General features: G+C 47.7%; 1 protein-coding gene across 3 annotated transcripts in view; it reads left to right on the top strand.

The window, feature by feature from the left end:
* The first annotated feature begins 7,066 nt into the window (after nt 1-7,066).
* RC3H1 (ring finger and CCCH-type domains 1) overlaps nt 7,067-22,027 on the top strand; it is a 65,512-nt gene continuing 50,551 nt past the window's right edge. Inside the window, exon 1 of one of the 3 annotated variants that reach the window (XM_058660686.1) lies at nt 7,067-7,387. The gene's annotated coding sequence lies outside the window, so the exon portion shown is untranslated. The remainder of the gene's footprint in view (nt 7,388-22,027) is intronic. The other 2 variants (XM_058660684.1, XM_058660685.1) reach the window with 2 other exon arrangements.

Below are 22,027 nucleotides of genomic sequence, written 5' to 3'. Positions count from 1 at the left end.
CAAAGATTCACCCTCTTTCACTTTGTCTACAAGTGTCTTTTCAATTAATATTTTATTTACTTACTAAGGATTTATTCATTTATTTGAAAATCAGAATTAGGAACACACACGCCGTGCACACACACACACACGCACATTTTCCACCTGCTGGTTCAGTCCAGGAGCTTCATCCAGATCTCCTACGTGGGCCCAAGGCCCCAAACACTGAGACCACATTCTGCTGCCTTCCCAGACACGTTATTGGAGAGCTAGGCTGGACTTAATTAACACCCAGCTGTGAGTGGAAAGTGGTATACTGAGCCCATCTGCGCCACAACACCAGCTCTGGGTTGGGATGAAGTGAGAATTTCATCCACTTGCTTTCTAAGGAATTATTAATAGGTGAGCACTTACAAGTTGCCATTTTTGAACTTTTTACTGGTTGTTTTTGTAGCTCCTTTGTTCCTTTCTTTCCTTGTTTGTGGTCCGATGGTTTTCTGAAATAGGGCTTGAAGCTTTTCAGCTAACAGGGGACTGGACAATGAAGGTTAGGATTAGGTCAGACACTTAACTTCCTTATACTTTAATTGTTTGTTGTTTGAGACATTCTATGCCTTTGCTTCTTTATTTTCTATAGTTTTTATTTTTTTAAGATTTATTTGTTTATTTTTCAGATTTTTTTTTTTAAATTGGAAAGTCAGATATACAGAGAGGAGGAGAGACAGAGAGGAAGATCTTCCATCTGCTGATTCACTCCCCAGGAGGCCGCAACTGCCAGTGCTGAGCTGATCTGAAGCCAGGAGCCAGGAGCTTCTTCCGGTCTCCCATGCAGGTACAGGGTCCCAAGGCCATCCTCAAATGCTTTCCCAGGTTATAAGTAAGGAACTGGATGTGAAGTGGAGCAGTCGGGATTAGAGCCAGCACCCATGTGGATCCCAGAGATTGCAAGAGGAAGACTTTAGCCACTAGGCCACTGCACCAGGCCCAAGTTTGTGTGTGTGTGTTTAATTGGAAAGACAGATTCACAGAGAAGAGGAGAGACAGAGAGAAAGAACTTTCATCCTCTGGTTCACTCCCCAAATGGCTGCAACAGATAGAGCTGATCGGATCTGATCTGGAGCCAGGAGCCAGAGCGTCTTCTGGGTCTCCCACATGTGCGCAGGGTCTCAAGGCTTTGGGCCGTCCTTGACTCCTTTCTAAGGCCGTATGGATGCTGGTGCTTGGAGGCAGAGGGTTAAGCAGCTGAGCCATCGCAGTGGTCCCCATTTTCTTTACTTCTCATGAGCATTGCTAACAGGAGGGTGAAGTGTAGATGAAGGCAGGGAGTTGGAGGTCATGGAGAAGCTAGATATACAAGAAGGGTAGGGTGGGAGGAGGGGACTTACTTGGTTTCTCATGCTTCATCTAAAGCAGCTTGGACAGTCTCACTGTCTCAGCTCCACTACTCCTTTTTTGATCTATGTATTTATTTGAAGACGTCATTCCCTATTATCACATAATTTGCAATGGGAAAGTCTCACTTACCAGCTCTACTTTAATCACTTTTTTCTCGGTAATCCAAACTTAACTGTCACATCCCTCAATTTCTCACTCCTTACCCTCCTTTATCGTGTTGGTGCCTCAGACTGACTGCAGATGATCTTAGATAATCTATATCACCCTTATTTGATGGAGTGAGAGATTTAAAGATTACAATGACATATATAACATGTATTTTAAAAAAATCCATTAAGGACTTATTATGTGCCATGAACTAAGTGCTTTACATAAAATAACTCATGTAATTTTCATAGTATATGTAACAGTAGAGGCCACAGCCAAGTCCAGATTTCTACACATTCCATATCAGAATTAGATAACAAAAATGTTGATTATGCATCTAAATTGCTAAATTATCTTGGAGCTACAAAATAATAGTACGTAATGAAATCACTATAAACACTTAAGCTGTTGTCATAAGCAAAACATTCTTGCATTATCTTAGTTCAAACTAAATTTTTTCTAAGATTCATTTTTATTGAAAGGCAGATTTTACAGAGAGAAGGGGAGACAAAAAAAAAAAATCTTGTGTTTCCTGGTTCACTCCCAAGTGGCCATAAGAGCTGGAACTGAGCCAATCTGAAGCCAGGAGCCTGGAGCTTCTTCCGGGTCTCCCATGCAGGTGCAGGGACCCAAGGCTTTGGGCCATCCTCTGAGGAGGCTCTGCTCTGGCACTTGCACTCCAGTTGGTTCTGTAGTTTAACTTGACAGAATAGCCACCGGTGCCAGCATCTACTATCTGATGCTGCAACAAAGGCCAACCAACCCTCACCCACTCTAATTTTTGCTTGCACCGGTAGGGACAGTCAACCAAGCCTGGCTTTTCCCTGATATGGCTCACATGAGGCCCACAGGTGTTGTAGCCCTGCCTGGTCTGGTCTGCCCCCATCTCAATTCATGTTCTCCAGTGGGCAAGGTGTTTCAGCAAGGACCCACCCCCCACATTCCCCCTACCAACTTACCCCTTCCCTCCCTGGTTCCTACTAGCGCTGTGGCCCAGTCTGGCATGACCCACCTCACCTTGGCATTTGCTAGTGGGTGCTGTAGCTTGGCCCGGCCCACCCCCCAATTCCAGCTGGTGAGAGTTACAGTCTAGCCCAGCCCAGTGTGTACCCTATCCCAGCTGTAATGTGTACTGATACGTGTTGCAACCACACCTGGCTTGACCCAACCTGTTCTGGTGTTCGGATTTGCCAGCGGGTGATGTGAACTGGTTCAGCCTGGTCCGCCCCGACCCATGCCAAATCTATGCCAGTGGGTACCTTTCCCCTGGCCTGGTCTGGGCTGCTCCCTATCGTGCTTCTTGTACTCTCCTGCAGGACTGTGTCCTGCCAGAGGAGTTGCCCAGGCTCCTCCATCAGAACCTTTCTCAGTGCCAGATTTCGCTCATACCGGTGGGTCCATGAGCCAGCCCTACTCAGTTCACATCCTGTCCTAACAGGAACAGTGGCCTTTCCTGACTGGCCTTCAACCCATTCCAGTTCTTTTTTCTTTTTTTTTTTTTTTTTTAAGATTTATTTATTTTTATTACAAAGTCAGATATACAGAGAGGAGGAGAGACAGAGAGGAAGATCTTCTGTCCGATGATTCACTCCCCAAGTGACCGCAACGGCCGGTGCTGCACCGAACCAAAGCCGGGAACCAGGAACCTCTTCCAGATCTCCCACGCGGGTGCAGGGTCCCAAAACTTTGGGCCGTTCTCAACTGCTTTTCCAGGCCACAAGCACGGAGCTAGATGGGAAGTGGAGCTGCTGGGATTAGAACCGGCGCCCATCTGGGATCCTGGCGCGTTCAAGGTGAGGACTTTAGCCATTAGGCCATGCCACCGGGCCCCCATTCCAGTTCTTACTGTTTGATATTTCAGCCCAGCCAAGGCTCGTCCATACCCACATACAGCTCACACATGGCTCAGTAGGGGCAGAGTTAGCCTAGTCCATCCTACATCTACCCTGGTCCTCCAGAGCACTAGATAGTGCTGGAGTCTAGCCCAGCTAGGTGCACCCAGCCCCAGTCCACACTTGTGCCAAGGCAGACTGCAGCCATATCCAGATCAGAATGCAGCTGCCACTCCAGCCCCTGTGCTCCTCAGTGGGAACCTCAACCTAGGTAAGGTGTCTCCTTAGCTCCCCAACCGGGTCTGTTTCTAGCCATAGATTGCGCACGTGCCAGTGGTTGCTCTGACTCAGCTTGACACAGCCCCTCACCTGTCTTGACCATTGCCTTAGGCACTGTGGCTTAGCGTCTCTGGCTCATGCAGACCTGCAGGTGCAAGAACCTAGCTCGGCCTGACTTGTGCTCCGTCCTGATTTCTAACTTTGCTTGTGAGTTAAGGTTTGCTCAGTCCTGTCCCCTCCACTCCATTCCATTACCGACCCACACATTAGTCAGCCATTTGAGCTACTTTGCCCAGCCTGTCCGTCCCCCAGGCCTGGATCATCAGTGAGAGCTGTGACCCGCCAGGGGAATTTCCCAAGTTCCTCCACTTGACCCACTCCCAGACCCAGTTCTCACACATGCCACAGTGGGTGTTAGGCCAGCATCCAGCATAGTCTGGCCTTCCATTTTGCCTTGTATGAGTTGGTGAACATTGCAACGTGGCCCACCCACACCCTATTTAGGATGCACATTTGGGTGCTGCTGCCTTGACCAGTCCAGACTATTATTGATTGCTTTACCCGTGAGTGATGGCAGGCTCCTTGGTAACAACTAGCTTAACCCATCACCACCCCAACTCTTGAGCTAACTAGTGGGACTAGTATTTCCATAGGGTTTGGCCCACACATTCCCCACAGAATCTATGCCTGGAAATGGTTCTCTCATGTGCTGGTTAACGTCATAACCCTGCCTAATGTGACCCGTCCCCTGATCCATCATTCTGTCAGGTACTAGGATCTGGTCCTGCAAACAAGCCTCCAGCCTTAGCTTTTGTATGGACTTGCGTACGGTGGTCAGCATTGTTCGGTGATAACAAATTCTACACAGGACTCAAAGGAGGCCAGTATATCAGTCTGACCCATAAAGATCATCTGGTCCCTCTCCTCCAAACTACCAGGTCTCAGTATCCTCGCTTAGCTTCAAAGGAAAAGTTACTCTGTTGTTGGGAGTCTTCAGGATTGATTTGCAACCCAGAAGCACAGTGGACTCACCATGGAGGTACCTAGGCAGCAATACCGCACCCCCAAGACCCCAGAGCTCGCCACTGGGCAGCCAATTAGGGCTCCGAGCATGAAGACGGACCCGGCCTGGAACCTGCCAGCAGGCAACAGGCTGCTGGAAGTTTTAAGCCCTGACCCCAAGGTCGCCCCCTCCCCAATCCCATCCACTGAGCAATGTTGGCGGTGGGTGGGGCCTGGACCCCCCCCTCGTTCTCCAGACCTTCCCTCTCAGTGTAGTCACCAGGAAGGAAGCCAAGCTAGTTCTTAAACACTTCGTTTTATAGCGCACTAAAACAAATTTGACTTGACTAAATCACTTCTATAATTTCAAGAGGTTTGAGGTGTAACTATGTATGGCTTAAATATCGACATAGTGTCTTCATTTTATCTTATTTGTATTAACCCACACCAGATCTCAATACTCTGGTAATAGTAAAAAAAAAAAAAAGCTTACACAGCAAAATCAGGAGAAGAGTTTAATAGCTAAAAATTTTAAATCATTGCTAATTTGGGAATGAAACCCAGAATAGCTTCTTTTCCATTTGCTGAATAACCATATTCTCTTTGTTCTAAACAGACTCAGCGTCAGGAGACAACTGTCTTCTGTGTCTTCTACTGATACTGTGACTGGAGAATTCAAAAAACGAAAAAATGACTTGGTTTATTTCTGTAAACACTTAACTTTTTTTTCAAACCTCCCCTTTTCCCCTCTCCTGTCAAAGGTTTCTGTTTATATCATTAAAAGGAAGTTTGGAAAGTTCTTTTTCAAACTTATGGCTTATTTGAGATCTTGCTAAATTTAACTTAAAAATAATATTTTATAAGGGATCTTCGGAGGGGTTTTAGCAACCAAGGAAAAGAGATTACGTTATCTTAGTTGCTTCTGATGGGAACTGCATTGCTTGCTTTACCTAAACAGGGAAGTTGGCATGTCTGCCTAGCAACAGCCGCTGAAGCCTTCTGTTGTGGAAGGTTCCCTAGGAGGGAGAAGGGTTAGGGTAAGAGGAGGAGACGGCCAGGAGGGGCAGATTAATCTCTTCTTCTAGAGGGAGACAGGCCTGGTTGCTTGAGCAGCAAAGAGGCTGTCAAGCCTTGGGTCAGCACCTCCCGGTGAAAGCTGGAGGTTTGCTCTTTGCAGGGCTCGGGTGGTTCCTTCTTCTCTGCAGGGTGCATGCTTCAAGGTGTTAAAGACTTGCAAGGATGCCTGAACCCTTACAAACACACCACGCTTTTCCCTAAGCACACAAGCCTTTGATAAAGTTTAACTTGCAACCTTAGGCACTGTGAGACATTCACAACAGCGAGCAATTATAACATATTGTGCTAAAGTCTAACTTGTTAACGCTCTCTGGAATTTGCCATTTAATATTTGGGCTCCCCCTCCCCCCTCCCTGTTGGCTGGGTTACTGGGCTCACTGAAAGAGAAATCCCAAAGCAGGCCTATTCTCAAGATTGAACAGAAGGCTATAGATTGAGCTTATTTCAAGAGCAGGAGACGCCAAGCGATAGAAAGGTCTTCCAGGAGAAACTGGCATCAGCTGCGGGGGTTGGGGGAGGAGGGCGTTACCAACCCCCAGGGGGTTGCCCAGAGCTGAAGGTGTGCCATTTCTGTTCTACATGTACTATGAAAGCACTGTGAGATTCACTGGACTAAGTTCAAGGCGGGAGCTGTTCTCAACCTTGTACGTTTTTGGTAGTTGGTGTATGCCCAGGACCGATGCCAGGCAGAATTAAACTGGCTCTCTCCTTTGTTTGGGGTGACTTTGAAATTTACACTGCACGGCATTTAAGGAATTTCTGACCCTTCTCAAAAGCAGGAGTAATACCGCACACTGCATCGCCTTGAAGGGGTCTCCTAGTCTCCGGAGCCACAACAGCGTCCTCTCCTAGAAACGACAAAGTCACCCAGAGTCACAGGGGCAGCTTCTAGATCCAGGAACTGCTCAGGACTGCTCGCCCCCCTCCCCCGCCCTCAAACCCCCATAGTTGTGATTCTTCACTCGGGCCTTGAGGAGACCTTCGGGCAGTGAGTACTCAGCCACGTTTGGGGGGCTGGGAGAGGGGCGTCTTCCCCGCCGCCGCGGAGCTCAACTCTTTCGGGGCGACAGGGACAAGGCTGCTGAGCTCGAGCAGCTGGATTCAAGGAAAAGAAGAAAAACTAGGTCGGGGCGGGGGAGTAGAGCGGGACACAGAAAAACAGTGAGGCAGCCTGAAGGGCAGAGTCAAGTGCGAGCCTGGAAGGCGGCGAGCCTCCCTGCCCACGTCCCCCGGCGCCCGGCGCCCGCGCTCAGGGCCGCCCGCCGGGGCGTTGGTGGCCCGCGGTGACTCAGAGCTTTCCGGCCCGCCCCGCGGGAGGAGGGGCGTCGGCCTCCTCATCTCCGCCCCAGGCTCCGGGGCGGGCCGGCGTCTGAGGAAGAGGAAGGGGGACGAGGGCGACGAGGGACGGGGCGGCGGAGGACGCGGAGGAGGAGGAGGAGGAGGAGGAAGAGGAGGCCGAGCAACAAGATGGCCCCTGCTGCAGGAGCGGCCTCGGCAGCAGCAGGTGGGAGGCCGGAGGCGGCGCTGGCGCTGGCGGCGGCGGCCGCGGCCCGCAGGCCCGGGACGGAGTCCGAGGCGACGGTGGCGGCGCTGGCGGCGGTGGCGGTGGCTGCCGCGGCGGTGGCGACGGCCGCGGGGACTCGGAGCTGAGAGGAGCTGCTGCTCGGACCGGCGCGGTGAGCGGGCGGCGGCGCGGGGGAACAATAGGCCGGCCCGGCCTCGGCGGCGGCCGGCGTCCCTTAGGCCTCGGGCCTCGGCGTGCGGCCTGGCCGGGGGAAGGGAGGCCGGGGCCGGGGAGGCGCCTCTCGCTCCTGCCGGGGCGCGCAGGAAATGCTGTGGGGACCCCAGGTCTGCGCGGGTGGGGGCGGTTGAAGACGAAACAGCCTGCCGGCGGCTCTCTTCCCTCGGGCTGCGGCGTCCCTCCCTCCCTCTCTCTCTCTCCCTCTCTCCCTCTCCCTCTCTCCCTCTCTCCCTCCCCCCCCGGAACTCTAGTTAGGGGAAAGGTGTGCAGGTGTCTGCCGGTCGCGGAGGTCGGGTGGGTTCCTCTCTCGGCCTCCCCAACACAATAGTTGGCTCGGAACCGGAGCCCGGAAGGGAGTGAACCGACACAGGGGTTCTCTCGGAGCGGTGATACTCTAACTCTTGACGTCCCGGAATAATCCATGAAACTGGAAACAAAGCCACTGACTGGCCGCACGGAGACAGATTGTACTGTTTGAATAGAACTTTGCCCAGCCGCGCTGTTTTGCATGGTTAATGTGCAGCCTTAAACACCCGCAGCATCAGCTAGCGCAAAATGGACCCGTCGAGGCGCTCCCCGATGCCCCGAGCGCTGCTGGGTCCCTCCTGGCGCAGGACAGCGCCTTCTCTGTAATTTGTCCTCAAATCACTCAGCGACCCATCTTCTCTTGAAGCTTGGTTTCTAAGGCACATTTTCAGATTTCAAAAAACCTTAGCGCTTTTGGAAAAACTGGGAGCAACTGTAGCTGTGTTGTGGATGTTTGGACTTGCAGGCAGCGCTTCAGACTGAACGCCTGGCACTTCAGGGAGCTGATGTCGGTGCGCGCCCTCAATTTTTCAGGGCACCTACTGCGTTCAGTTTCGGTATACCCTTGTATGGAAAAAATTATATTCCAATTGCTTGGATGCATCCACACTGGCTTTCCCCTGTGGGCTTTCAGTTGCGTGGTCTATCCAAGCCTTTATTTTGAGTTTTTAAAAGGAAGATTGTGCAGAGAAGATGCCAATTAAACGTCACTTTTAGGGGAAATTTCTACTTAGAATTGGTCCATGTCTGTGGGAACTAAACGCATTTTTAGATTATATGAAGAGTAGCGAGCACCATTAGTTCCCAGTTTTCCCACGGAAGTTGGTAGTAAGAGACTAGCAGTAGGGTAAACATGGTCTCTTAGTTGGTTGTGAAGTATAGTGAGTGCTTTTTGATAGATATTCATTTTATGCCTTCGGTAAAGATGGAGATATTTTGAATTTTTGAACACTGCAGAAAGAATAACTTTATATGACTCCTGCAGATGTGACATCTTTGTAAAGAACTTTTTTTCAGGTGCTCAAATCTGTGTTGTTTTTATTTTAAATGCTGTGTTTTGTTAGGTCTGTGCAGAACACAAATCAAGCCTGTGTTGTAGTGATGTTTAAATTTACATGTAGTCCTCAGGCTGTTAGAACAGTTGTTGTCAGGAATCTGTGAATTTTAACTGGTTAATATACTTTGTTACAATGTTTTTGAAAGTCTGACCTTCCTAATACTTGTTATCATTCTGTTGGAAGCAAAGATTCTTAAATGGTAATTTTTTATCTTGAAATTCGATAGTGATCCAGCTGGGTTTTTTTTTGTTTTTTTTTTTGTTTTTTTTTTTTGGCTGAGTTTGGGTTTCCATTTCTGTTTAATATTGAAAAATCCCCTAGGGAATTGCTTTTGTATCAAAACCGTTAAGACGCGATTGCTCAGTTATATCCCCAATATGCATGTTTACCTGATGATTTCAGTTTGGATTTTCTCAAACAATATTTAAAACAGTTACATCTAAGAAGTTTGGGGACCATACCTTAAGAGTCAGATATGTGTTTTAGTGACAATTTTGAAAATCAAAGTACATGCTTAATTTTAAGAGGTAGAAAAGGGAATTTTGTATGTAAAAGATTACAGTTTTCAGATCACTTGAGTGAATAAAAAATCTTCTTCAATCTCAGTTGGAAATTTGTGAATTTACTTAGGAGGAATTTGAGGCCATGACGAGCTAGGTAATCCACCAGAAATTCACATCTGTTCAAGCCCAGGTTTGTCACACAGATTAGATGCTGTAGTACTGAGTATGTGTGCCACAGTTAAACTTGGAATTCCGGCAGCATCTTTGCTGATGAACCTGTTGTTGCCTGTGAATATGTTTTGCTATATTGTGTTTGCTTTAAGCCCTAATAATTTTTCTATTATTTGCACCCTAGCAAGTATGTTTTTATGGGGCCAAGAAAATATTTTTGTGAATCAAAAAGAAAACAGTTTGTTTTTAGTGAGTCTGAATGTCACCAAATACGAACACCCACAGCACTTAATTTAGATTCGCAATATTGCTTTAATTGTCCTTTGACTATTTGTATAAGAAATCAATAAGTTACATCTTTGATGTGATTTGTGAAAATTGTAAAACAATTTTAATATTCGGTGAAGCCAAAGTTGAGTTAGCTAATATTTGAAATTCTTAAGTTGCGGTTTTTCTCCTTTAATCCATGGACATTTAGAATTCGTCAGTTCATCTCTGGGTCTTAATGGTTGGAATGGAGTTTGCCGGGGTTCGAATCAATCAGCTCTTGAATTTCTCTTGAAAACGGTGGGCATGGAGCAGACTGACAGATGATCCCTGTGTGGCGGCGTCCAGGTCAGGATGTCCCTTGGCAATGTACTTCGGCCTGGCACAGCTTGGGCCCGTCTGTACTTAGGGGTCCGGACACTCTTTGGAGTTGCATTCAGAAGGACTCAGTGATTTCAAAATCAGACTGTTTCTTTGGATCTTCTTTTTATTTGTTTATTTCTCTGTTGAGGAGGCCAAGAGACAGGGAGAGAGTGTTCCCCAGAAAGGCCACGATGCTTGGGGCCAGCCTGGAGCTGAAGTGAGGAGCACTGGCTTAGGTCTGCCAGGCAGGAGCGCAGTGAGCTGGAGCCAGCAGCACCGCCTCCCAAGGCTTTGCTCCAGGAGGAAGTCGCAGGAGGGCATAACAGCCACACACTCAGGTATCAGGCCTGGCATCTTAATTGGCGTCAAGACTCAATGCCTGCCCCCAGATCCTCTTAAGGTCTCTCAGTTTTGTTTAATTCTGGAGTCTAGGTTGGATTTGGACTAATCTTGAAAGTTACGATACAAGTTTAATTTTGTCAGATGTTTATACAAAGAACATTTTCTTATTCCATAATTTCTTTACTATTTCTGTATTTGTGTTTTGAAGTGTGACTCTTACCATGCTGAAGTAACGTTGCTCTGTGTCTACAACAGTCGTAGTGGTTTTTTACTTGAATCCATTATTGTTGAGACTTGTGCCTTTTTATTTGCATGGTGTTCTTTTTGTATATTGCATTAATCACTTCCTAGTTCACCATGCTCTGTCTAGTTTCCATTGTGAGCGCCTGAAATCGTGTCAGTCCTAGAGGAAGAAGTGTTGCGCGGTTCTGTCTACTCTGGTGCTGTGACACTGTCACCCCCGCCAGGACAGAGGCCTGCCCTCGGTAAGGTACACCCCCGGCCTGCTCCCCCAGCCCGTGGCAGCCACTGGCTCTTTTCTCTGTGCGGATTTAAACGATGCTGTTTTGAGCCAAGATTAAGGAAGAGTGCTATTATAATTGAAATTGCAGGGGGAAAAAATAAAAAACTAGGGTCTCCTAGCAAGGAGTCAAACACGCTTCAGTCCTGGAACTTCTCTAAACGCTGTGGGCGTCCTGTCGGGCTGGGGCGCAGCTGGAAGGCACAGAAGCTTAGGAGTTTGAAGATTAGTCAGTCCCAAGAGTTGAACCAAAACCCTCAAGGAAGGCTCATTTTACTGCTTCGTGGGATTGTGAGAATTAACTAAATTTTAATGTTCTGTATGATTTTGAGGAGTTAACACTTTATTTCAAGCCTCACCTATAACTTTCGTCTTCTGGTTTTTCTTAATGTATAGAAGAAACTTGGGATAGTAACAGGATTTGAGGTTACATTGAAAAATGATTTTTTAAAAGATGTATTTATTTTAATTGGAAAGGCAGTCTTACAGAGAGGAGAGACAAGAGAAAGATCTTGAGTCACTGGTTTGCTCCCCAAGTGGTCGCAACAGTCAGAGCTGAGTTGATCCGAAGCCAGGAGTCCGGAGCCTCTTCCAGGACCCAAAGGTTTTCCTTTTGCTTCTTGTTGTTCTCTGCCCTCCCAGCCCTGAGCTTCAGGCAGCCTTTGATCTTTTCACTGTCTCAGGCTCTGCCTGTTCCGGAACAGCAGGTGGTTGGGCTCCTGCACCATCTAGCTGCGGTGTGTTGGCTGCTGTGTTGGCTGCGTCACTCAGCGACATGCATGCAAGACTCCTCCAGGTTGTCACGGTGTGATAGTTGATTTCTGCTTCGAAAGCTCCTCCATTGTATGTATACGTTTAAATTTTAACTAAATGCAATTTTTTAAAAGGCAGAATGACAGAGATATATTTATGTGCTGTTTCACTCTCTAAATGACTTCCAATGTTGGAACCCGGTCAGGTTAGATCTGGAACCTGGAATTCCCTCTGGGTCTTCCACATGGGTGGCAAGGCCCCAGTACTTGGGCCATCGTCCACTGCACCTTAGCTGGGAGCTGGAGCAGAGGTAGAGCAGTTGAGACTTGAACAGGCTCTGTGATACAGGCTGCAGCTTGTCCTGCTGCGTCAAAGTGCTGTCCCCTAAATACAACTGACAGTTTCATCCTGCTGCACTCTGGAAGGGCCGAATAGCTACCTGAGGCCAATGGATTGCTACATTGGAAAGAACTCTGTAAGCTGTTTTCCTGAGGTTCAGTTCTCCGTTTGTGTTTATTTCCCAGAGAACTTATTTATGTCAGTATGTCTTTAAACCTATATTTTCAGTGCTTCATTTTTTCTGTTGCCTCGTGCTATCAGGCATCCTAAACTGCATAATTTTAAAGTCTTTACTCTTGAACCCAGTGCAGTAGCCTAGCAGCTAAAGGCCTCATCTCCGTGCACCGGGATCCCATATGGGCGCTGGTTCTAATCCCAGCAGCTCCACTTCCCATCCAGCTCCCTGCTTGTGGCCTGGGAAAGCAGTCAAGGATGGCCCAGAGCCTTGGGACCCTGCACGTGGGAGATCCAAAAGAGGCTCCTGGCTTCGGATTGGCTCAGCTGTAGCTGTTGCAGCTGCTTGGGGAGTGAACCAGCAGACAGATCTTCCTCTCTGTCTCTCCTCCTCTTTATGTATTTGACTTTCCAACAAAAAGTGTATTAATCTTTTTTTTTTTTAAGTCTTTACTTGTACAGAGGCCCACCTTTCCCAGCCGTAATAGTGTGGTTCCTGCTGTGATGTCAGTTCTGTCTCCAGCCCTGCAGCCAAGATAGAGCGACTCCCAATAACTCCCACCAGGCCTGCCCCCTGCCCTGGTTCCTGTGCTTGCCAGTATGCACAGCAGACTGGTCCAGTCTACCCCACATCCCATTCAGCTCTCACATATGTCAATGAGCATTAAAGCCTAGTTCAACCCAACCAGTCCCACTATCCAGTCGACACTGGTGCCAGTGGATGCGATTCTCTGTCTAGCCATGCCTGCCCCTAGTCCTGGTTCTCATGCTCTCCAGTGGGAGTGGCAACCCAAGAGGCAGGTGCCCAGTTTCCCTGATGAGCCTATTCCCACTCCTAGATCTTGCACTGTCCTGGTGGTTCTGTAGTTTAGCTTGACAGTTTCCCCCATGCTCCCTCCCCCCCAGCTAGCATCTGCCAGCTGATGCTGCAGCAAAGCTCAACCAGCTCTACGCACTCTGGCTTATAAGTATACCAGTAGGTGCAGTGCAGGCCAGTAGTTGTGAACCCAATCCGTGCTCTCACGCTCACCAGTGGGAGTAGTGGCCCAGCAGGGGAGCCCCCCCAAAACCCCCCTACCAAGTTTGCCACTTCCCCACTGGGTCTCATGAGTGCTGGTGGGAGTTGCAGCCCAGTCTTGCAAAAGCCCGCCTCACCTCAGCCTTTGCCAGTGGGTATTATAGCCTGGCCCACCCCGAATTCCAGCTCATGCTGGTGGGAGTTACAGCCTAACCCAGCCTAACCCAGCCCCCAATCCTGGCCCTAATGTAAACAGGCTCTTGTTATGGCCCGAACCAGCATGACCCGCACTCTATTCTGGTTCTTGAATTTGCCAGCAGATGATCAGAAGGGGCGTAGCCTGGTCTACCCCCACCTGCACCAAATGTATCCTGGTGGCTACCATTACCTGGCCTGGTCTGGGTTACTGCCTGTCTTCGTTCTTGTGCTCAGCTGCAGGGAGTGTATCTCGGCAGAGGAGCCCCAGGTCCTGGCTCACCAGTCTCTACCTCCTGTGATGCCATGCTGAGGCTGCACTGTTGTCTGTACAGTCTTTCTCCCACTTCCAGTTCAAGCAGGTCCCAGGATTAGGGAGACCCCAGGTGTCCTATATAGCTAGATTGTTGCTAGTGCTGATCTTGCCAGACCCTGTTGGCTGTTAGGTCAGAGGGCCACACAGACCTGTTTTGACCTGTACAATGTCAAAGTTGGTACTGTTTCCCTGTGGAACCAGTGCAAAGCACTGAGCTCAGTGAGTTCACTTCTAGCTCAGCACATACACAGCTCACTGTTGTCCCTGCAGTCTTAAAAGTTTTTCCACATTATACAAAATGGTGACTGATGTGCCACTACTAGAGTTCTTGATCTGCTGGCCTTCAGGTGTGAGGGCTACCAGGACCTATCCTTGGTGGAACCTATAGGATGCTACATTGTTGCATTCACTTAGCCAGAAATGAGTTCACTCCCAGCCCATGTGCACTACTGTCCATAGCCCTTGCCTCCTTTAACAAGATGGCGCCTGATTCAGCTCTAGAGGGCAGACTGGGCTGTGAAATCCACCCTGTTCCCACACTGCCCGTCTGGGACCTGCTGTTCTGTCTCTGCTCCTGGTTAAATCAAATGGACCAGCAGGACGGGCAGTTCTTTCTCTGGGTTTACCTCCTGAGCTCCCGGTGAAAGTCCCTTCCCACCATGTTGCTGGTGGAGTTCCTGCTGCTGGTGCAGTTCAGATTGCCACTCACCGAAGGCCACTGGGGTATTGGTTACTGCAACACCACACTGTTGTATCTGCTGCTTTCCTGTGTCTGTCAGTCTCCATGTGGCCCTCTATTGTCATTCTGTCTTCTCCTATTTCCTGGAATATGCCCTCTCTGCTTCACCCTGGGTATTGTTTCTCTGTTTAAATGTGTCCTTACCCTCTTCCGCCATCTTGATTCTCAGGAGATTTATCTTACTTAGTTGATTTCTTCTATGATAATATTATGTGGAAAAAGTTTTCTCCATGTGTGAACCATTTTAGTTAACAAAAAATAATTTTCAGTGCTAATACTAACTGAATTTATTGACATCAGAACTCTTATTTGGTATCACGTGAACTTGTTTCTTTCCCCCAGGCTCATGCTGAGGGTGAAAGTGGAGGACCTGATCTCTCTCCTTTTGAGAGGCAGAGAAAGAGACAGACAAGGATGGCTCCCAGCCTCTGATTTCCTCCCCAGGTGCCTGCAGTGCTGAGTGCTGGGCTCAGCTGGGCTGAGCCTTGTGCTCCTGGCTTGGGTCTGATGTCGTTCTGTGTGTGTGCTGCTTCTGCTCAGCAATGAACTGTAAGGCAGTCTCCCTGGAACACGGAAATAGCAGCCAGTAACAGGAGCAAGAAGAAGTAATAGATGGAATGTCATACCTACACTGCTTTGTTTTCTTCCTTAAAGAGTGGGCTCTTGGGCTGGTGCCATGGTATGGCAGGCTGAGCCTCCAATTGGGGTGCCAGCACCTGGCTCATGTCCTAGTTCATGGTCATTTAGTTGAAATTGAAGATGTTTAATAAAGAAACATCAAGGAGGATTCCCCATTCTGTGAACAGCTAGTTGGTGTGTTGCTTAGTCATGATGACACAGAAGGCATGAGGCTTGAGGAGGGGGAGATGGCTTTGGACAGGCCAGGGTTGAGACCCTAGTTGGTTGGGGAAGATGAATGCTCAGGTTATGTGTCCCTGACACTGAGAAGATGTGTCTGAACTCAGTGTACAGTCTTGAAAAGTCAGCAAGATCTTGGTAGTGAAAGCATCAAAATATTTGAAGTCACTCAGGTAAATGTAGAGAAGGGAATTGAAAAATTCTGCAAAACAATTAACGTTCCAAGGATAGGGAGAAAGAAAAAGGTGCTTAGCATGGACAGGCAAGGAGTGGCCTGCCATTTAATGCAATGCCTTAACAACATGTTGTTGCTGAAGTGAGAAAATATGAAATTTGCAGAAGTAACTTACAGAATAACATTAAATGATATACAGAAATGTTAAAATTGAGACTTGATCATTGAATTTTGTAAGATTCCTTTCTGGATTTGGTTGATTTTTATTTGAAAAGCAGAGTTACAGAAAGGAATTGGCGGAAGAGATTCATTCCTAACTAGGTGTAATGGCTGGAGCGGGCTCGTCTGCAGGCAGCAGTAAGGAATTTTCTTCTGTTTTCCCCCGTGTGGTTGCAGCTACCCAAACACTTGGGCCATCCCCCGCTGCCTCCCAGGCCATTGCCAGGGAACTGCATTGGAGGTGGTGCCTATGTGGGACAGTGATGTTGCATGTGGTAGCTTTACCCACTACACCACAGCTTCATCCCTGGCCTCCTTTTCTTTAAAAAAAAAAAAAAAAAGGAGGGAAAATCTTTCGTTCTTCTGAACAAAGACTTAGGCATGCTGCTGGGGAAGAGAGTTGAAGAAAATGAATACTTACCCTTCAGTGTCTGGGGATGTTTGGTTAGGGACTGGTTCCAGGGATTTCCCTCATGTTTGCTCCAGTCTCTCTTATAAAGTAGTGTTTGTGTATAAGCAGTCTGTGACATTTCAGTTAAAATCTGTAGTTGACTAACAGTGCCTGTTGCAACTTCAGTGCGATGTTGGCCACAAGAGAAGTCCCGTGGTCAGTGTAAACACAGAGATACCAATATAACCTGGCATACTGTTCTATAGTTAGCTTTTTTAAAGCTTCATTTATTTTTATTGGAAAGTTAAAAAAAAAAAAAAGAAGAAGAAACAGAAAGGTATTCCATCCACTGGTTTGTTCCCCAAGTGACTTCAGTGGCCGGAGCTGAGCTGAGCTGATCCAAAGCCAGAAGCTTCTTCCAAGTCTTCCACACGGGTGCAGGGTTCCAAGGCTTTGGGCCGTCCTCGACTGCTTTCCCAGGCCACAAGCAGGGAGCTGGATGGGAGGTAGAGCTGCCAGGAAACAAACTGGTTCCCAAATGGGATCCCGGTGCTTGCAAGGTGAGGATTTAGCCATTGAGCCATCATACTGTGCCCTACAATTTGTTTTTCTATACCCTGCAGAATATGCTCTAAAATATTTATGAAATTATATAGCGGATACATAAACTGGTAATATAATTTACTGTTATCAGGATTGTATACTGTGCATAATTATATGTGTTGTATGTTGATACAACTGGCCGCAGGATAGATTGGTTCACAGCATCATCACGAGAAACAGGTAGTGATGCGTTGTGTTGTGGTGTTACAGGCACTGCAGTAGCACTAATCAGTGACATGAGAGCCCAGGTGCTTAGGTTCCTGTCACTCACTTGGGAGGTGAGGATGCAGTTCCTGGCTCCTGGTTTCAGCTTTGCCTTATCCTGGCTGTTTGCTGCCATTTAGGGAGTGAGCCAGTGGAGTGAATGAACAGTACATAAATAAATCCTTTTTAAAAAATAGTGTTTTGGGGCCTGGTGTGGTAGCCTATTGGCTAAAGTCCTCACCTTGCACGTGCCAGGATCCCATATGAGCTCCAGTTCTAATCCTGGCAGCTCCACTTCCCATCCAGCTCCCTGCTTGTGGCCTGGGAAGGCAGTCGAGGACAGTCCAAAGCCTTGGGACCCTGCACCGCGTGGGAGACCTGGAAGAAGTGCCTGGCTTGAGATCGGCTCAACTGCTGCTGATGTGAGCGCTTGGGGAGTGAATCAGTGGATGGGAGATCTTAGTCTCTCCTTCACTTTGTAAATGTGCTTTCCAGTAAAAATTCATGAATTTTTAAAAATAATAGTGGGGCACAGGGTTGTATCCTAGAGCTGAAGTCCTCACCTTGCGTGTGCCTGGGTCCTGTATGGGCTCCTGGCTTCAGATGGCTCAGCTCTGGCTGTGGAGCCTGTCTGGGGAGTGAACAAGAGTGGAAGAGCTTTCTCCCTCTGTCTGTAAACCCGCCTTAAATGAATCTTTAATAATAGTAATGTTTTTAAGTTTTGCTGTTTTATTCTGCTACCTCTTTAATCATAGCTAAGGTCCGTTTGAGAGTGGCATATTCACCCTGTATGGCTGGAAGCTGGAGGCGCACGCTGTATACGCACTGTAGAGGCTGTTAGTAGTTTCTGGGGGTGCCCTTTCAACCTCAAATCAGGCAGCTTCCCTTCTACTTAGCCGCTAGGTTGGAGAGAGAAATATTGCCTTTTGCCTTTGAATACAGCGAAAGGAAGCCACCTGAATTAACCCTTTCCGCTTTCCTTACACTTTATGTAATCAGTTTCTCTCTGATCTATTGATGTGCATCCAAAATGCCTGGATTAGCCCTCGTTGGGCCAAGTGGAAGTCAAGGTCTTATTACAGTCAAAAGTTTGGGTCTTTGCAAGGCATTTTTTTTTTAAGTTTTATTTTTTTTTCTTGCAAAGACAGATATACAGAGAGGAGGAGAGACAGAGAGGAAGATCTTCCGTCTGATGATTCACTCCCCAAGTGACCACAGAGGCTGGTGCTGCATTGATCCGAAGCCAGGAGCCAGGAACCTCTTCCACGTCTCGCACGCAGGTGCAGAGTCCCAAGGCTTTGGGCCGTTCTCAACTGCCCTCCCAGGCCACAAGCAGGGAACCGGATGGGAAGCGTGGCTGCCAGGATTAGAACTGGCACCCATCTGGGATCCCGGGGCTTTCAAGGCGAGGACTTTAGCCGCTAGGCCACAGTGCTGGGCCCTTTACAGGGTATTTTTTTTTTTTTAAAAGAACCGCAGCTGTCCTCAATTTAGCCTGTTATTTCCCTTGTAGATTAATTAATGATCTGAGCTGCATTTTTCCAATATAGCAAAATTTTTTCTTTGATGTAACCTTACATATTTGTTGCTATGGAAATGTTCCAGAGCTACTGAAGCTTCAGTTAAGGTCAAGGATAATAAGTTTTAACAACTCCTCTCCTGGACTGGAGTGGGAGGAATCCAGGATTGCCCTTACATGAAGGTTCTGTTTAGTAGAGTGTGTTTGCAGTGTAACTTGTGCCTTCTTCAGAGCTAGGTTTTAATCGTGTTTAACCATTTATTACCTTTGGGCTAATAATACTGCCAGAACTAAACAGTTAACATCTGTAAAGTGGACGTAGTCATGCCTCCATACTTAATGGATTTTAATTTCCATTTTTGCCTCTCTTAAGTCAAGGACCGGTAAAATCAACTTGTAAGGAGGGTGGCAATGCATTTGTATTAATTCAGGTGCAATCTTCAAAGCGTTGTAATGTAGGCATTTAGTACAGTCATTAATTTGCTGGTAGAACAAATATGAGCAGTGAGGCAGAGTGGCAGAGAGACAGATGTTGGGAGAATTCATTACTGATTCCCTCCCCACATTGGTGCATCATCTGCATTCGGCCCACGCAAAAGGCAACAATTCCATCCTGGTCTCCCACCTGGGTGGGAGGAACTCAAGCACTTGAGCCGTCTCCGTTGGCAGGGATCTGGATAGGAAGCAGAACAACTTTTTTTTTTTTTATGATTTAACTACTATTAGAAAGGCAGATATACAGAGAAGGAGACACAAAGTAAAAGCTCTCTCATCTGCTGGTTCACTCCCCAAGTGGCCGAAACAGCCAGAGCTGTGCTGACCTGAAGCCAGGAGCCAGGAGTCTCTTCCAGATCTCCCATGCTGATGCAGGGTGCCAAGACTTTGGGTCGTCCTTGACTGTGTTCCCAGGCCCCAAGCAGGGAGCTGGACGGGAAGTGGCGCTGTCGGGATTAGAACCGGTGCCCCAGTGTGATCCCGACGCGTGCAAGGTGAGGACTTTAGCCGCTAGGCCAGCGCCGTGCCCTCCGTTATTTAAGTGTACATTTACAGTATTGCTGATTACAGTGTAGTAGTTTGTGTTTGTTTTTCTAGCAAACTTACAGATCTGTGCAGCCACTACTGCAAGCTAATTTTACAACATTCCCACCGCTCCTAACTCTCCCTCCTGTGAATGACATTTAGCACTTATCCTAAAAGAGGCACAGATCATATGGTTTGGAAGTACCAGGGCCTGGCTCGGTAGCTCAGTGGCTAAAGTACTTGCGTTGCATGTTCCGGGATCCCGTATGGGAAGGCACTGGAAGATGGCGCAAAGCTTTGGGACCCTGCACCCATGTGGGAGGCCTGGAAGAGCCTCCAGCTCCTGGCTTCGGACTGGCACAGCTATGGCCATTGTGGCCACTTGGCAAGTGATGGAAGATCTTCCTCTCTGTCTCTCCTCTCTGTATATCTGACTTTCCAATAAAAATAAATAATAATTTTTCAAGATTTTTTTGTTTTTGTTTTTTACTTTAAGGTCAGAGTTAGAAAAATGGAGAGACGGAGAGAGGTTTCATCCATTGGTGCACTCACAAATGGCCATAATGGCCAGAGCTGAGCTGGTTTTGAAGTTGGGAGCCTGGAGCTTCTTCCAGGTTTCCTATGTAGGAGTAAGGGACCAAGACCTTGGGTCGTCCTGCACTCCTCTCCCAGGCTGAGAGCAGGGAGTTGCTTTGGAAATAGAGCAGCTGGGGCTAGAACTGGTGCCCGGATCCCTTTTGTTAATAAAAGAAAAGCAGACTGTGAGTAAGTCAAATGATAATATTAGTGATGAAAGTATAGAGACTGAAAGGAATACTTGTTATTAACCAGAATCTAAAGGTGCAGCTTGGACCAGGTGCTCCCGGTAGGATGTGAGCGTTGTGAGCTCAGTGCCTGTTCCCGTCTTGTGGGTGGGTGTTTGTCGACAAAGTATTGCTCTGAGGGATTCAAAATACCATACATGTTTGCATTTTAATAATTTTATTTATTGAATTTACTCTTTTTTTAAGGTTTATTTATTTTTATTGGAAAGTCAGATATACAGAGAGGAAGATCTTGCGTCTACTGGTTCATTCCCCAAGTGGCCACAATGGCCGGAACTGAGCTGATCTGAAGCTAGGAGCCAGGAGCTCCTTCAGGTCTCCCACACAGGTGCAGGATCCCGAGGCTTTGGGCTTGGCTCTTCTGCTTTCCCAGGCCACAGGCAGGGAGCTGGATTGGAACTGGGGCCACCGGGATTAGAACCCAATGCCATATGGGATCCCGACGCATACATGGTGAGAATTTTAGCCACTAGACTACGGCACCTGCGCCCTATTGAGTTTACTCTTACATTTACCAGACCATGTTTTTTGTATAGCTTAAATGTGTTTTGGGCTTGAAAATGATATAAATAACTTGAAGAAGCTTAGAACACATTTGGGAGAATGAGTTTGGAGAAAGGTATTTAAAGAGTGAGGAGTTGGAGATGCTTAGGTCTAGTGTCTGTGTCTGGCCTTGTCTCTGAAATCCTTCTTTGTGATTTTGTAATTCTTGAAATATAATAGTCTACATAACTTATTGTGCTTAATCATCACATTTCTTTTTAACAATATTCATATATATTGGAAAGACAAAGTTACAGAGGAAAGAGAAAGGTCTTCCAGCGGCTGTTCACTCCCCAGATGGTCAAAACGGCTGGAGCTGAGCCAGTCTGGAACCAGAAGCCAGGAGCTTTGTCTGAGACTCCCATGTGAGTGGCCGGAGCCCAAAGACTTGGGCCATGCTTTCCCAGCCATAAACAGAGAGCTGGATGGAAAGTGGAGCAGCTGGGGCATGAAGTGGCCCCCAATGGGGTACTCGCACTTCCAGGAGGATTGGGCAGTTGGGCCATTGTGCTGGCTCCAGCCGTCCAGTTTCATGGGCAGAGTCAGGCTGTAAAAATCCCACTTCCATTTGGTCTCTTCAGCTTGTCTTTATGATCAGAAGAATGCTTGTATTGGTAATGTGGAACTGAGTGCTGGTCATTGTGTATGTTTCTATGAATTTCTTGAAGACCCCTTCCTTGACATGAATTTCAGAACTTCGTTCTCCCAGAGTTAATCTCTTTCTATGTTTTATGTTGTCTTGCCCTCTGCGATACATACTAGCAGGAAGCTGGTTCCGTAGCTGACTGTCCAGGACCATGAACCAGGAGCTCCTATACGGGTTGCTGGTGTCTTTTTAATGATGTTTACATAGTTGCTCAGGGTGGGAAGAATTGAGGGTTCAGGAAAAGTGAGTGCGATAATTGTTTCCAAATTCTCTATTTCTTCCTGTTTCTGGGGGAAGGGGAATGATAAAGGAAGAAGCCATACCCAGGGATGGGGTTTGGCCACCTGACACCAACCCAGGGTCCCTGATGGGGTGCATACTCTGAGGGTCCTGCCCAAGTGGTTTGGATAGCTCTGAAATGCTGTCAGTCTCCCTGATCCAAGGATGAGGAAACCCATGTCCACTGGCTGACATAGTCAACTTTAGAGTTTCCATTTGCCCAGATGTTT

This window comes from Ochotona princeps, chromosome 2, assembly GCF_030435755.1.
Source record: "Ochotona princeps isolate mOchPri1 chromosome 2, mOchPri1.hap1, whole genome shotgun sequence".
NCBI classification, from domain to species: Eukaryota; Metazoa; Chordata; class Mammalia; order Lagomorpha; family Ochotonidae; genus Ochotona; species Ochotona princeps.
The sequence above is the reverse complement of the archived record's forward strand: the minus strand, read 5'-3'. Positions and strand labels throughout refer to the sequence as shown.